The sequence below is a fragment of the Sarcophilus harrisii genome, chromosome 1, assembly GCF_902635505.1.
Source record: "Sarcophilus harrisii chromosome 1, mSarHar1.11, whole genome shotgun sequence".
NCBI classification, from domain to species: domain Eukaryota; kingdom Metazoa; phylum Chordata; class Mammalia; order Dasyuromorphia; family Dasyuridae; genus Sarcophilus; species Sarcophilus harrisii.
The window spans coordinates 14985756-14999494 of NC_045426.1; the positions used below are offsets into that span (position 1 = coordinate 14985756).

General features: G+C 42.6%; 1 protein-coding gene across 1 annotated transcript in view; it reads left to right on the forward strand.

The window, feature by feature from the left end:
• The window catches only part of ITPRID1 (ITPR interacting domain containing 1), a 122787-nt gene that overhangs the window by 66020 nt on the left and 43028 nt on the right, over positions 1 to 13739 (forward strand). The window lies entirely within an intron of this gene.

A 13739-nucleotide genomic window follows, 5' to 3' on the forward strand; every position in this document is an offset into this window, starting at 1 on the left:
GACTGGATTAACTCCACAGAGGGTAGGAACATGGAACTAAACTGATCTCTATCAGATCCTTCTTCCTGCCTGTCCCGGGAAATAAGTTTTATTAATGCTTCAGTTTCTCTCTCTGCCCATCACACCCAGCATTCAAGACCTCATCACAAAGAAAAGAAAACTCTTGTTTTCTTTTTAAAGAAAATAGCAGTATCTTCAAATTATTGACAAATAAACTTGCCACCAATTTATGGGAATAATTTAGAACTAATGGTTAAAGATGAGGTTAATGAACACTTAGAAAGGAACGAAATAATTACCTAGATGATGGAACATGGCTTCATCAACAAGCCACAGGAGATTAAAAGTATGGCCTTTTTCATAGGGTTACTAATGAATCCATGTTTGTCTGGACTTTAACAAAGCATTTACTGAACTACCCCATGACATCCTTGTGAAAAAGAGAGCAAACTTTGCAGTGGACTTTTGTAGATTGAGATGAATTTAGGAGGAATTGAACTCTTACTGTTGACTTGGTTAAAGGAATAGGTGGCATTTGCAATGAGCTAGGGAAAGTAGTGAATATACTGGACACTAGAATCAGGATCCTAAAATCTTTTTTGTTAGGTAATCATTTTCAGTCAATTTCAACTCTCAGTGACCCCTTTGGGGGATTTTCTTAGCCAGGATACCAAAGTGGTCTGCCATTTCCTTCTCCAGGTCATTTTACAAATGAGGAAACTGAGGCAAATGGTTAAGTGATATGTTCAGGGTCACATGCGTCCCCCTTGACAGACTATGCTTGGAATTCCATTGGGATAAAATTCAAGTCCCACATTTGAATTATAAAATCAATTTCATATGTACAGAATGGGGAAAGGATGGATAGAAATAGTTCGTCTTTAAAGGAAAAAAAAAAGAAAATCTGGAGATTTTAGTGGGCTGCAAGCTGTGTAAGAGCCAGCTGAGCAATATGACAGCTAGAAAAGTCTATGTGATTGTGGCCTTCATTAAGAGAATCTTGGTCTCTAGTTGATAAATGGTCCAAGGATATGAACAGGCAGTTTTCAAAGGAAGATATCAGAATTTTTGTTAATCATATTATGAGTCATATAACATAATCTCAATCACTAATAATTAGAGAAATGCACATTAAAATAACATCACCTCACACCTATCAGATCAGCTCATGTAACAGAAAAGAAAAATGCTTGGGAAGATGTGGGAAGAGCGGGATGCTACTGCACTCTTGATGCACAGTTCACAACTAAATTGACCATTCTTGAGAACGATTTGGAACTAGGGCCTAAAGACTGGAAAATTGTAGATGTCTTGGACCCAGGCACATCACTAGTAGTCTGTATTAAAGGAGGAAAGATCTATTTATAGAAAATTATTTATAGCAGCTTTTTTTGGTAGTGACAATGAACTGAAAACAAGGGAACACTCATTAATTGGGGAGTGGCTGAACAAGTTGTGGTATATGATTGTGTTGGAATATGATTGTGCTATAAGAAACGATGAACACAACGGCTTTAGAAACATTTAGGAAGACTTGTATGAACTCAAGCAAAATAAAGTGAGCAGAAACAAGAGAACAATGCCCACAATAACAGCATTGTTGTATAATGAAAAAGTATGAATGACTTAGCTATTCTCAGCCATACGATGATCTATGATAATCCCAAAGAACTCATGATGAGAAGTGCTATCCACCTCCAGAGAAATAACTGGTGGACTCTGGTTGCAGATTGAAACGTATTTTTACTCTCTCTTTTTTCACTATCTTTTGCTTCCTTCATTTTCAAAAAAATTTATTAAAAAAAACAAACAAAATAAGAAAAACAGAAAAGGAATACAAGACAAAATAAAACAACATAAAAGAGAACAATGTCGCCTGCCCAGCAGAACATTAGGAGGATTCAAAATGTATGGAAGTATGTTTTGTTTGACTTCACCTATATAATTGAGATCAAATTTCTAGTTTTCTCAAAGAGAGAAAAGGAGTTAGAAAAAGAGAATTTGGAAGCCAAATTCTTTTAAATGTTTATTAATTTTTTTTGCATGTCATTAGGAAACATTTAATGTAAGAGACAAGTGTCTTACTAAGAATTCTATAGACTCACTGAAGATGCCAGGAAAAGATTTTTATTCACAATCTTGCAAGAACACATGTCCAGAAGCAACAATATCCCTTTAAACACCAAAGCATAATTTTTTGTATCCTGTCCCAAAACCTAAATCCCTCCCCTGATTCCCCATTGACTGGATAAATATTTACTACTTATTTGTTATTTATTATATTATTATTTACTATTTATCCAGAGCACCTAATTCCCCTACATGAGTCCCCACTCCTGATTATATCTCCCATTGGTGTTCACCTTCTTGGTCATGGTTCCCTATAAGTGACTATATTGGAAGTCCCCTAATTACAACTCCCATTCCCTACATTTTGGGGACCTTAATCCTTATTTTCCCTTACCCTTCTACGTCTGCCAATAATTTGTTTCTTATTTTAATTTATGACATCCATCTACAAGTTTCATTTCCTTCATTTCACATCAGCCTAACCTTTAAGTTTCCTTTCTTCGGATTTTGTTTGTTTGTTTTTATATAAATCTGTAGAAATTAAATCCAATTCTCACATTTAACAAAATAAAAATAAGTGTTGAGAGAGAGGCAGAGACTGAGACACATACACACACACACACACACACAGAGAGAGAGAGAGAGAGAGAGAGAGAGAGAGAGAGAGAGAGAGAATTGTATGAACAAGGAGGTGGTAGGTCAGTTGTTCTTTGCCGTGGTCAGACCTCATCTGGAATATTATTTTTTGTTGTTCATTCTGAACATCACCTTTTAGAATGGATAAGCTGGCCGTCAGTGAGAGGAAGGCCACCAGGATGTTGAAGGTTCTCCAAACCAGGCACATGAAAATCAATGGAAAGAGCTTAGAATATTTAGCCTGAAAAAGCGAAAGCTCAGGGTAGGTGGGGGAAGACATGGCATATGTCTTTAAGTACTTGAGCAGCTGCCATGTAGAAGAAGGATTGGTATTCGTGATATTTAGCTCCAGAGGAGAGAACCAGAATTTGCAAAAAAAGCTCTACATCCATAAAAACAACATCTTCCTCCCAAGTCAAGCTGTCCCAGGATGGATGAGGCTGCCTCTAGAGGTGCTGGGCCTCCCTCCTTGGAGCTCAGTGGACAGTGACAGAATCAGAACCATGTTTTAGGAAGATCATTATGATAATTGAGTGGATGATGGCCTAGGATGGGGAAACACCAGTGGTGGGGAGATCACCCAACAGCCACTGCAAAACCCAAGTAGGAGATGATGGAGCTCTGTACCAGGTGTTGTATATGTACAAGAGAAGTGTCAATGGGAGAACTGATACAACTTGGCTCTAGATTAGCCATTGAAGGTTAGAGAGTGAGGAGTTAAGGATGACGCCTGGAGTATAGCAGTGTCCTTGGCAGTCACTGGGAAGTGTGGAAGAGGAGAGGGCTGAGAGAAAAGATAATGAATTCCTTTTTGGATGTATTGAATGTAATAAGTCCATAGGAAGGAATCCAGTTTGAGATGTTCAAAGGCAATTGGCGATGGGAGATGGGAGGTCAGGAGAAAGGTTCAGGCTGGATAAATAGCCCCAAGAATCACCAGCACAGACATGGTAATTGAATCACTGAGAATCTGAGATCAGGAAGTGAAAAATATGGAGAAGAGAAGGCCCAGGACAGAGTCCTGAGAGATGTCCATGGTTATCCAGCCTGACCTGGAATTAAAAGGCCATTGAATTTTGGCAATTGAGAGATCACTGGTAGCTTTAGAGAGAGGGAATGATGAAGGAAGAAACAAGATCAGAGCATTTAGAAAAGAGTGGAGATGGTTCCATTCTGGGTGATCTTGCATTTCTGGATTTTTGTCCCTAGCCTACAGGCAGATTTCCTCAGAAAGTCACTAGCACAGCCCTCAGCTCTGCAGTTGTGAGTCATACAGATCCCTGTTTTCCCCTTCTCTATGTGGTTTTGGTCTGCCCTTGACCAGAAGTTTCTCTCCTTCAAAGCCAACAGAGAAAAAGGCCTTTAAAGGATTCTCCTGATAGGCAGACCACCCCAGGATGCTGGAGAAGGTTTTCCCAGACTCCTCGGCACACAAAACTCTCTCTTATTTGTCAATGATGGACAACGCCAGTCTATACCAATGCATTATTTGTAGGCAAGGATCAAGTTTTATTTTCTGCTATCCCCAAGGCTGCAGCAGTGATTCACAGCCATGTGACATCTCTACATTTACAAGTACCTTCAACCCAGCCATGAGTCTGTGCTAGGTAGTAGTCTTTTTTTCATCCTTGCTTGCTTCCTTCCTTCCTTCCTTCCTTCCTTTCTTCCTTCCTTCCTTCCTTCCTTCCCTCCCTTCCTTCATCTCTCCCTCCCTCCCTCTCTCCTAGTTGCCCCTCTTTCTTTTTTTCTTATAGAGAACTAACTTCCAAGTCAGGAGACTCCAGGTTTATCCCTCTCTGTGGCAGGAATGAAGCTGCTTGATGTTACACTATCTCCTGACCTCTCAGGGACCTTCAAATAGAGCGGTAGCAGTCTGCAAAAAGAGAAGATTTCCTTACTGGGAATTCCCGAAACAGATAAAATCACAAAAGTGCAGAGAGACACACAGAGAGAGACGGAGAGAGGGAATAGTAGATACTTAACAAATACGCCTTCACTTCTACCTCTGCTCTTTATAATTACTGACTCCATTCAAAGCAGAGTTCAAGGGTCACTTCCCAAGGTACTCTTAGGCTTCAAGCAGTTGTTAGACTCTCTGCTCCAAACTTATTTTTAGAGATTATTTTTTGCCTATCTTTGTTATCTGTATCTATGTTGCATGTTCTCCAGTGAATATGGACCCCTTGAGGACAGAGATCTCTTTTTCCCTTGTCTTTCAGGCACCTAGCAAGTGCCTAGCACATAGTAGGTACGTAACATAGGCAGCTGAGTAAGTCTAATTGATGGCTTGGATTCAGCCAAGACTGGATCCAAAGCCAACACAGACTAAGGGATGCTTTGACATCTGTCCTTTCCCAGCCTCACTTTTTGGGAGGGCCCTCAGCGGTCATCGTGGCCCGCCTTTGCACAAAACAGCTCTCCTTTTCTGGCCAAGCACTTCCCCCCAGTTTGTCCTCTCATCTGAATGGCTTTTCTCAGAGGCGAGGAAAGCGGGGCAGGGGGTGGGGGGTGGTCAATGCCAAAAGGCTCCCACCAGCAATGAAATGGAAAGCCCGTGGGGGCCCAAAGGGACCGAGTCCTACAGAGAGGGAGACAGAGGCTCCTGTCCCACAGGCCCGTCCCCAATCTCTGTCGTCGGCCCTCAATTTGAGTCCGATTACTTCATTTTCTCCACTCCCCATGAAAAGCTATTCCCAAGCTGCCGTGTATCTTCTTTATATTTCTCCATAATGTCGTCTCTGGCTGTTTAACTGCGGCAAGCTTTATGACGAGGGTAGGCTGTTTCGGGGCTGGTGATTTTTTTTCCCTTTCCTGGGAGGTGGGCAAAGACTTCATCGCAGAGATGCCCTCCACCCCTGAATAGCCCTGAACGACTTACAAGGAAAACTGGGCGAGTTTTGTTCCCCAAGCTGTTTTACAAATATTACCCCCTTTTTAAAAAAAAATTAGGCAATTTTATCATTGTTATAAATAAGTAATTGTACTGGGGAGCAGGGATAATCCTTATTTAATTAAATTCATCTATACTCCCAGGTTGGCAGCAACAAGACATATGTGAGACTAATACCCACAGCCTGGCTTGCTGCGGTTGCAATTAAAAACCCGCTCTACAGTAGCAGCCGTAGTTTAGTGTTGCTTTTGGCATTTACAAATTCTTTTATTTTGTGACTTTTTTTTTCCACCGTACACATATGCTGGAACAGCTGTTGCTTATTTGTTGTTTATTCAAATCCGTGGGCTCTGGCAGCAAACTCCATTGTTCGGTAATGAAGCCTTCGTCTCTGTCCTGTATTAGGACCCAGTGGCTGGATGACAGGCAGAGGGCTGCCTCCCAGTAGGCAGCCACGGCCACCATCACGCTCCATGCTATTGATTTGGAGTCGAGAGCTAGCCATCGGGAAAGGGAAGGGCGAGATGGGGGGGGGTGTAGGGGGGTAAGAGGAGGGGAAGGTCATCGGTGTTCCCCTGCTCTGTTTCCATCCCCAGACGAATGGGCAGGTTTTGCTGGGATTTGGCCCTTTGGAAGCAGACCCTGCCCGCTCCTACCCTGCCTTGCTATTTTTCAATTTTCCCTCTGGTTCACAAGAGAGGGGCTGCCAGCTCCCATCCGCATCAGCTCGGCGCCCGGGCAATAATTTGATCACCAGCCCCTCCTACTGGGCCATCCCGAGCCTCGCCCTGGCAGGGAGATGCCCGCTGGGTTCCATTTCTCTCCGTCTTCAGCCCCGGCTATGAGTCCCTGGCCCTCAAGCCCTGCCCCGCAAAGGCCACGAGGGCCCGGGCTGACCAGAGGCAAGCGCACCAGTCCCCAGAGCTCGCCTGCCAATTCAGAGACATTAGCCTTCTGGAAAACCTCTGTCTCGCCCAGGAGGCAATCAATCAGGGATGTAACCACCTCCATCTGGCACGTTATGACATGGAAACTCACTATTAGCACATTTGCGCTTCGTCTTGTCCCCACTCGTGGTGCCAGGGATCAAACGGCATCCTCCTCCTCCCTTCTCCGCGGCAGCTGGGAACACTCTAGCGTCCCAGCATGCCGAGTTAACACGTTGGCTCCTGTGACTTATTAAGTAGCAATTCTTTTAATTATCACACCTTCCTTCCCTCTCCCCACCTACTCCACAGACAGCTTGGCACTGGGGGGATATTCTGTGGCAGGCAATCAAGATTTTTTTAATTGACTGAATAGTTCTATTAGTGGGATGCCTGTTATTAGCCATTATCAGGTGATGGGAACAGTCACTCCATGAGTTGACATAACCCAAAATATTCCTTTGGATGATTTTGCTTCCAAGAGGACGTTATTATCCCCAACCGTTGACCTAAAAAGAAATAAGATACAAGAATAGACTGCTTCAAAGCATGAATGTAGGCAAGACTGATCGACAAACAGAAGAGGAAAAGGGTTTAAAGGCCTCCTACCTTTGCCTAAAGGCAAAAAAGCCTGCCTTTCCTTGTTGATTAACCGATGTCGTTTAACAATCCCTTATTAATTTGTTGTCCATCACATTGTTTGGTGACCAGGAAGCTCAGGAAGAAAGGAAATTGTTGTTTCCAGGATGTCCTGCTGCTCCTTCAAAATCTAGAAGTCAAAGTCTTTTAACATTGGTAGGATCCACCAATTTTCCTTCTAGAAGGAAGGAAGGAAGGAAGGAAGGAAGGAAGGAAGGAAGGAAGGAAGGAAGGAAGGAAGGAAGGAAGGAAGGAAGGAAGGGAAGGAAAGAAAGAAGGGAAGGAAGGAAGGGAAGGAAGGAAGGGAAGGAAGGAAGAAAGGGAAGGAAGGAAGGGAAGGAAGGAAGGGAAGGAAAGGAAGGAAGGGAAGGAAAAAAGAAAAAAAAAAGACTACTCTCTAGTCCTTCCACATCGCCAAGTCCAGAAATCAACAAGCATTTATTAAGCTCTTCTTGTGTGCCGGAGATCATGTTAAGTGGTAGGAGTACAAACAGAAACTGAGAGAAAGCTGATTTCATACCATCCCTCACACCCCTCAAGTAGCTTATATTTTGATGGTGAAAGATAACACATATAAGAAAGTTGAAAAGCTGACCTGGATCCTTTCCTGAAACTGGAGGTAAAAGGAGCAACTGACCTATCAGAGGAAGGGGCAGACATTGAATGGAAACTTTCTGAGAAGGGATCATGTGGAAAACCGAAGCTCATGAGATTGTAGGACCCTAGACCTAAACCTCAAAGCCATCTCAGAAGAAATCGATCCAATGACCTCATTTTACAGATGAGAAAACTGAGGCCCAGGGGAGTTAAGGGACTTGCCCAGTGTTCCAGAATTAATGCAGGTTGAGCTTTGCACCCTGTTCCTCTGGGTCCAAAGCTTGTGATCTTTCCACAACACTTTGGCACTTAGATTCTAAGAAAAACTGACCTCCTATCAACACCCATGGTTTAGATACATTGGTTCTCAAACTTTTGTTTTCAGTATCTTTATCCTATTAGAAATGATTGAGGATCTCTCCAAAGCATTTTTGTTTATCTGGATTATATTTATAGACATTTACCATATTGGAAATAAAAACTAGTTCTGAATTTGTAGACCCTCTAAAAGGGTTTCAGAGATCCCCAGGATTCTCTAGACTATACTTTGAGAACCACTGGTAACAAAGGGGAGGAATCATAGGATTACAGAGTATTAGAGTTGGTACACTGGCAGCCACCCAGCCCAACCATACCACTGCTCACCAAAGAATGTCTACTACCACACACTTACCAAGGGGTCATCGAGCTTTGTTTACAAACTTCTAACCGAGATGAGCGCTACTCTCCCTCCCCGACAAAGGAGACTTTTCCCCTTTTGAGAAGCTTTAATCATTAAGCTTTCTTGACATCAAGTGTCTATGTTACTTCTTTTCAACTTCCACATTTTGCTCCTAGTTCTTCCACTCAGAGTCCCAAAAGACAGTCCAGTCCCTCTTCCCCAAGCAACCCTTCCAATACTGGGAATTAGCTCTCATTTCTCCTTGGGTCCTTCTCTTCTCCAGGCCTTCGTTTCTTGCACTAGTTTTTATATCACTGAGTAGCTCATCAGCTTCTTGCTGTCTTCCTTTCTGGCGTATCCAGAATATGACCTTGGAGTGGTCTGGCCAAGGCAGAGGAGCAGTCCCTATCTATATCCTGGAGGTTCTGGTCTTAAGGTGGCCCAAGTCTGCCCTTGGCTCTTCTCAGGGAAAAGACTTCTGGGTCTCCGGCAACGCCTTCAGCCTTTCTTTGGAGCAGTGTTATCTCAGGCAGTCTGATAGACATGCAAAGTTCAAAAGGAAGCAATCTGTGGCCTCTGGGATTTCAGTTTGTATCGAGTAGGAGTTCTGGGAAAGCTTTGCTTGTTACTTTGGGCCAATCTTCTGGCAGCTTTTGGGTTTAGGCTGGTTTCTTATATGCCAGATAGAAGCAGAGGATGTTGTGTATGGTACGTGGATACAGGACTTGTCTAGGACAGTACTTGAGTCATGGGCAGGGCAGAAGTAGGTGTCCTTAGTCAAGGGCCTACAATTAGTGTGTCTGCCAGGAGCAGTGGACTCTCTCTGTCATTTCCCTGCTTTCCACCATCACTCCCCTCACTTCCTTCCTTCTCCCTCCTCCTCCGCTGACTGATCTGCAATATGGGCGCTGTTCTCTCTGGCCAAGTGCTAATTAAAAGAAAAGCTTCATGTAATCACCGAATCCACTGGCCCAGACCCATAGCAACGGGACTGTGCCCAAGGAGGGAAGCCACTGACGAGGTCATTCATTGCCAGGGGACCCGGGCAGCAGGAACCAGATGTTTGAACCCTAAATCGCTTGTCTCAATCGAGCCATCCTTAGGCAGGTCTGGAAGTTCGGAGGGTGGAAGGAACAGCCCAAGGTTCTCCTTCTTCCAAGGGACTATAGGATTGAAACACCCACAATCCCCTCCTTGGATGGATAGGGTAACGAATGGAATAAGAGAACTACAGTCAAGAAGACTTGGATTTCAGTCTCATCTCTGCTACTTCCTAGCTGTGGGACCCTGAGCAGGTTCTCTAAATCTCAGTTTTCTTATTGGTCAAATGGATATAACAATGCCTCTAGTCTCTTCAGTGCGAGTCTCTGAGGACCAAATGAAAAGGGGTACACAAAGTGCTTTGAAAATGCCAAATACTACATAAAGGTCATTTATTATTATATTTATTATATATTAATATATATTATTTTATGTATTACATATGTTATTTATTATATATTATTTTATTATTACATAATTATTATTATATTATTTTCTTTTAGAATAAGCATAATGCTTTGACCCAACATGTGGGAAATAGGCAATGCCAGTAGGAAGGGCAGTGGTTGGGGCAAGGAGATGGGCTCATTCAGTACTCTAAGGCTTCTGAATTCTCACTCCCAAAAGAGAGGTCTTTCTTTTTCTCCTCCACTGGCCACTTTGAGGAGCCACTGCCCTGCCCAAGGAGCGCCAAGCCCAGAGCTCTTTTCTTTGGAAAGAGAAAGTTGGGGAGACTGTGCCAGAGCAGCTGAGTCCGTGATTGATTTCTTCAGCTGCCAGGACTCGCTGCCTTCTGCTGTCCGCAGCAGACATCAATGAGGATATCTGACATGGTCTATTTCCCTCTATCATCTGCAATTTGCCCACCTGCACGGTGATAGCAAAGGTTTCATTCAGCTAATGGGCTGATAGATGAACCAACGGGACTTGAGGTTAATGGATGAAATAGAATATTATGTGATAATATCAGTCCCCTAGAATACATATGAAACACATACGTGTGCACACATACCCATATTATATGTATTACATGTAGGATTGTGGGTAATTTTTAGCAGGATAGTGTATTCATGCAGGATAGTGGGTAATTTTAGCAGGATAGTGTGTTCATGCAGGATAGTGGGTAATTTTAGCAGGATAGTGTGTTCATGCAGGATAGTGGGTAATTTTAGGCACTGCTTTCCAAACTGGTTTTATGATTGGTCGGCAAGTAATATTAGACTCCTTTTTCCATTATTCCTGTTGAAGCAGCTTAGGTGACATAGTGACTCCATGGAATCAGGCTGATCAGAATTCAAATCCTGCCTCTGACACTTATTAGCTATGACCCTGAGCAGGCCATTTACCCATTTTAGCCCTGGTTTTCTCATCTGTTAAATCAAGATAATAGTAGCACTTAATTCACAGAGTTATTATAAAGCTCAAATGAAATAAAAATGTAAAGTCAGCCAATCAATGAGCATTTATCAAGCATCCATTATGTGCCAGATACTGTACTAAGTTCTGGGGAATCACATTGATTTATTTATTATTCATTTTGATGAGGCAATTGGGGTTAAGTAACTTTCCTAGAGTCGCACAATTACTAAGTGTTAAGCATCTGGGGGCAGATTTGGACTCAGTGGGGATTCGAAGAAAAACTAAAAGTGGCCCTTGTTGTTAAGGAGCTCGAAATCAAAGGGGGATTCCACAAGTGTGTACACAACAAACACAGGCAAGAAAAAGTGGAAGGTGGTGCAATTCAGAGGACTTTGAAAGGTGGGAATTTGACTGAGGTTTGAAGGAAACCAAATGGAGCTTGGAGACGGAGATGAGGAGGCGTGTGGACCAGCAAGTTTGGAGAGAGAAGAAATGGAGGCTTGTGTGCAAGAAACAGCCAGGAGGGCAATGTCCCTGGGTCCCAGAGCATGTGAAAGGGAGGCCTGGCTCGGTCACAAAGGATTTAAGGCCAATTGGAGCATTTTGTATTTGATCCTGGGGGTAAGAGGAGGCCACTGGAGGTGAAGATGAGGAGGGAGAGAATTGTGGACATGTAGAGGAACATGGCACCAGAGCACAGAGTACTTGGGTGAGCATAAGGTCTAAGAAGATTGGTAAAATAGGAGTGAGACGAGTTATGAAGAGGATTCATACAGAGGATTTTATATTTAATCTGGGAGTCATAAGGAGTGACAAGAGTTGATTTAATGGAGAATATTGTCGGATCTGAGCTTTAGAAGGATCGGCTTGGCAGGTGAGCAGGGTGTGAAGTGGAGTGTGGAGAGCCTTGCGGAAGAGGGCAGCCATCCATCGGTCTACTGCAATAGTTTGGGTGGGGAGTGGGAGAGGTCTACATAGGATGACCACTCAAAGGAGAGGAGGGGGCTGAGAGGAGTGCTGAAGGGAGAAATGGCAGGGTGTAGCCACCAAGTGGGTAGGAACTATGGCAGAGAAAAGAGAGAGGTGAGGATGGTATCTAGGCAAGGAACTGGGTACCTAAGGGGGTGGGCACACCCTAGACAGTAATTGGGAATTTAAAAGGAAGAAAGGATTTGGAAGGAGAGATGATGAGTTTGAGGATGAATCAGCAGGAACTGGACTGGACATTTCAGGAATCTTCAGGTGCTATGTAAATACTAGTTATTATTATTACGAGGACACAAGGTAGCGTACAATGCCTTACACTTGAGGAATATTCCACCTAGAAGGCAAATTGAGTCAGGATTCTACCAGAATTCAAGAGATTGTAAACCATGATGGTTGCAGGGGAAGTAACTAGAAAGGCAGCCGGTCAATCAGAATGAATCAATGCATCAAAAACATTTAGTAAGCACTTACTAGCCAGTCAGTCAACAGGCATTTATTGCACACTTACTATGTGCCAGGCACTGTGCGAAGCATTGGGGATATAAAGAAAGCCCAAAGACAGTTCCTTCTATGCAAACAACCATATACAAAAAAATATATACAAGATAAATTAGAGATTGTCAACTGAGCGAAGAATCTGTGCTAAGTGCTACAGACCAAAATATAGGCAAGAGAGACAATCTCACCTTCCTTTTTTGAAAGTTTTTAATTCCAATACTCAAACTCTAAAAAGAGCTTTTCCATCCATACAACAGAACATGGAGAGAATTCAGTGAAACCAGAGAAACCATTTAATACCACTTCTTTTTAAAATACATAATATAATAATAGGTAAGATATGGAAATAATATATGTTATATATACTATGTAATAAATCCTACACATTTTTTCAAAACTCCCACTCATCTGTGCTTCCTTCTAACTTTCTGCTTTCTTCTGTGTGTTCCAAAACAATCAGCCTTATTTCTTAGATATTACCATTGCTAAAACCACAATAAACCCTGCTCCTTCTTCTTCTTCAAATCAAATGAGAGAAAGTGGGGGACAAAAGCTCTTGTTACAAATAAGCATAGTAAAAAAAATTAAACAGTGGCCACATCAAAAAAATTATGTTTCTGCACCCTGAGTTCATGAGCCTCTCTATGGAGCGCAGTAGGGAAATATGAGTCATTGTAAATATTCTGGAGACCTGGTTGACCATTGCATTGGCCATAGTTCTTAAATCTTTCCAAATTGTTTCCCCTCCCATAATATTATTATTCTTGCATAAATCATTCTTCTGCTTTTGCTCGCTTTACCCTGCATTAGTTCACACTCTAGGAGATTATCTGGAATCTTCTCTTTCATCTTTGCATTGTGTTAATTTTCTGCTGAATTCATATGTTCCAGTTTGTTCAACCGTTCTCAGTTACCAAGAGGCTGTCTGACAACCCTTAGATCCTAGTTTCTTTCCTTTCTTCTCTCCTGTGTTCTCCCTTGCTTTCCTTTTCTTTCCTCTCTTTTCCTCTTCTTTCCTTTCTCTTCTCTTCTCCTGTCTTCTTTTCCTTTCCCTCTTCTCTCTTTTCATTTCCCTTTAATAATTGGCAAGTTTGTTTTTGCTAAAGACTGTTTCCTCTAGAAGATGGAATATAGAATGCAGATCAGGATTAACCGAGTTCAAATCCAGCTGTAGACAGCTGTGTGACCCTGGGCCAATCATTTTTCCTTTATTTCATGTGGAAATGGATCTCATGATAGCACCTGCCTTCCAACCTGCTTTGGTTGTTGTTAGGATAAAATGAGCTAATATTTAGAAAGTGCTTCGCAAACCTCAAAGAGCTATAAAAATGCTAGCTATTATTCTCCCTCATAACTATCAAGCTTTCTACCCTCACTTGTTTCCCCATTGAGTTTGATATATTTCTACACCCAGCCTGAGTTTATGGGCTCAACT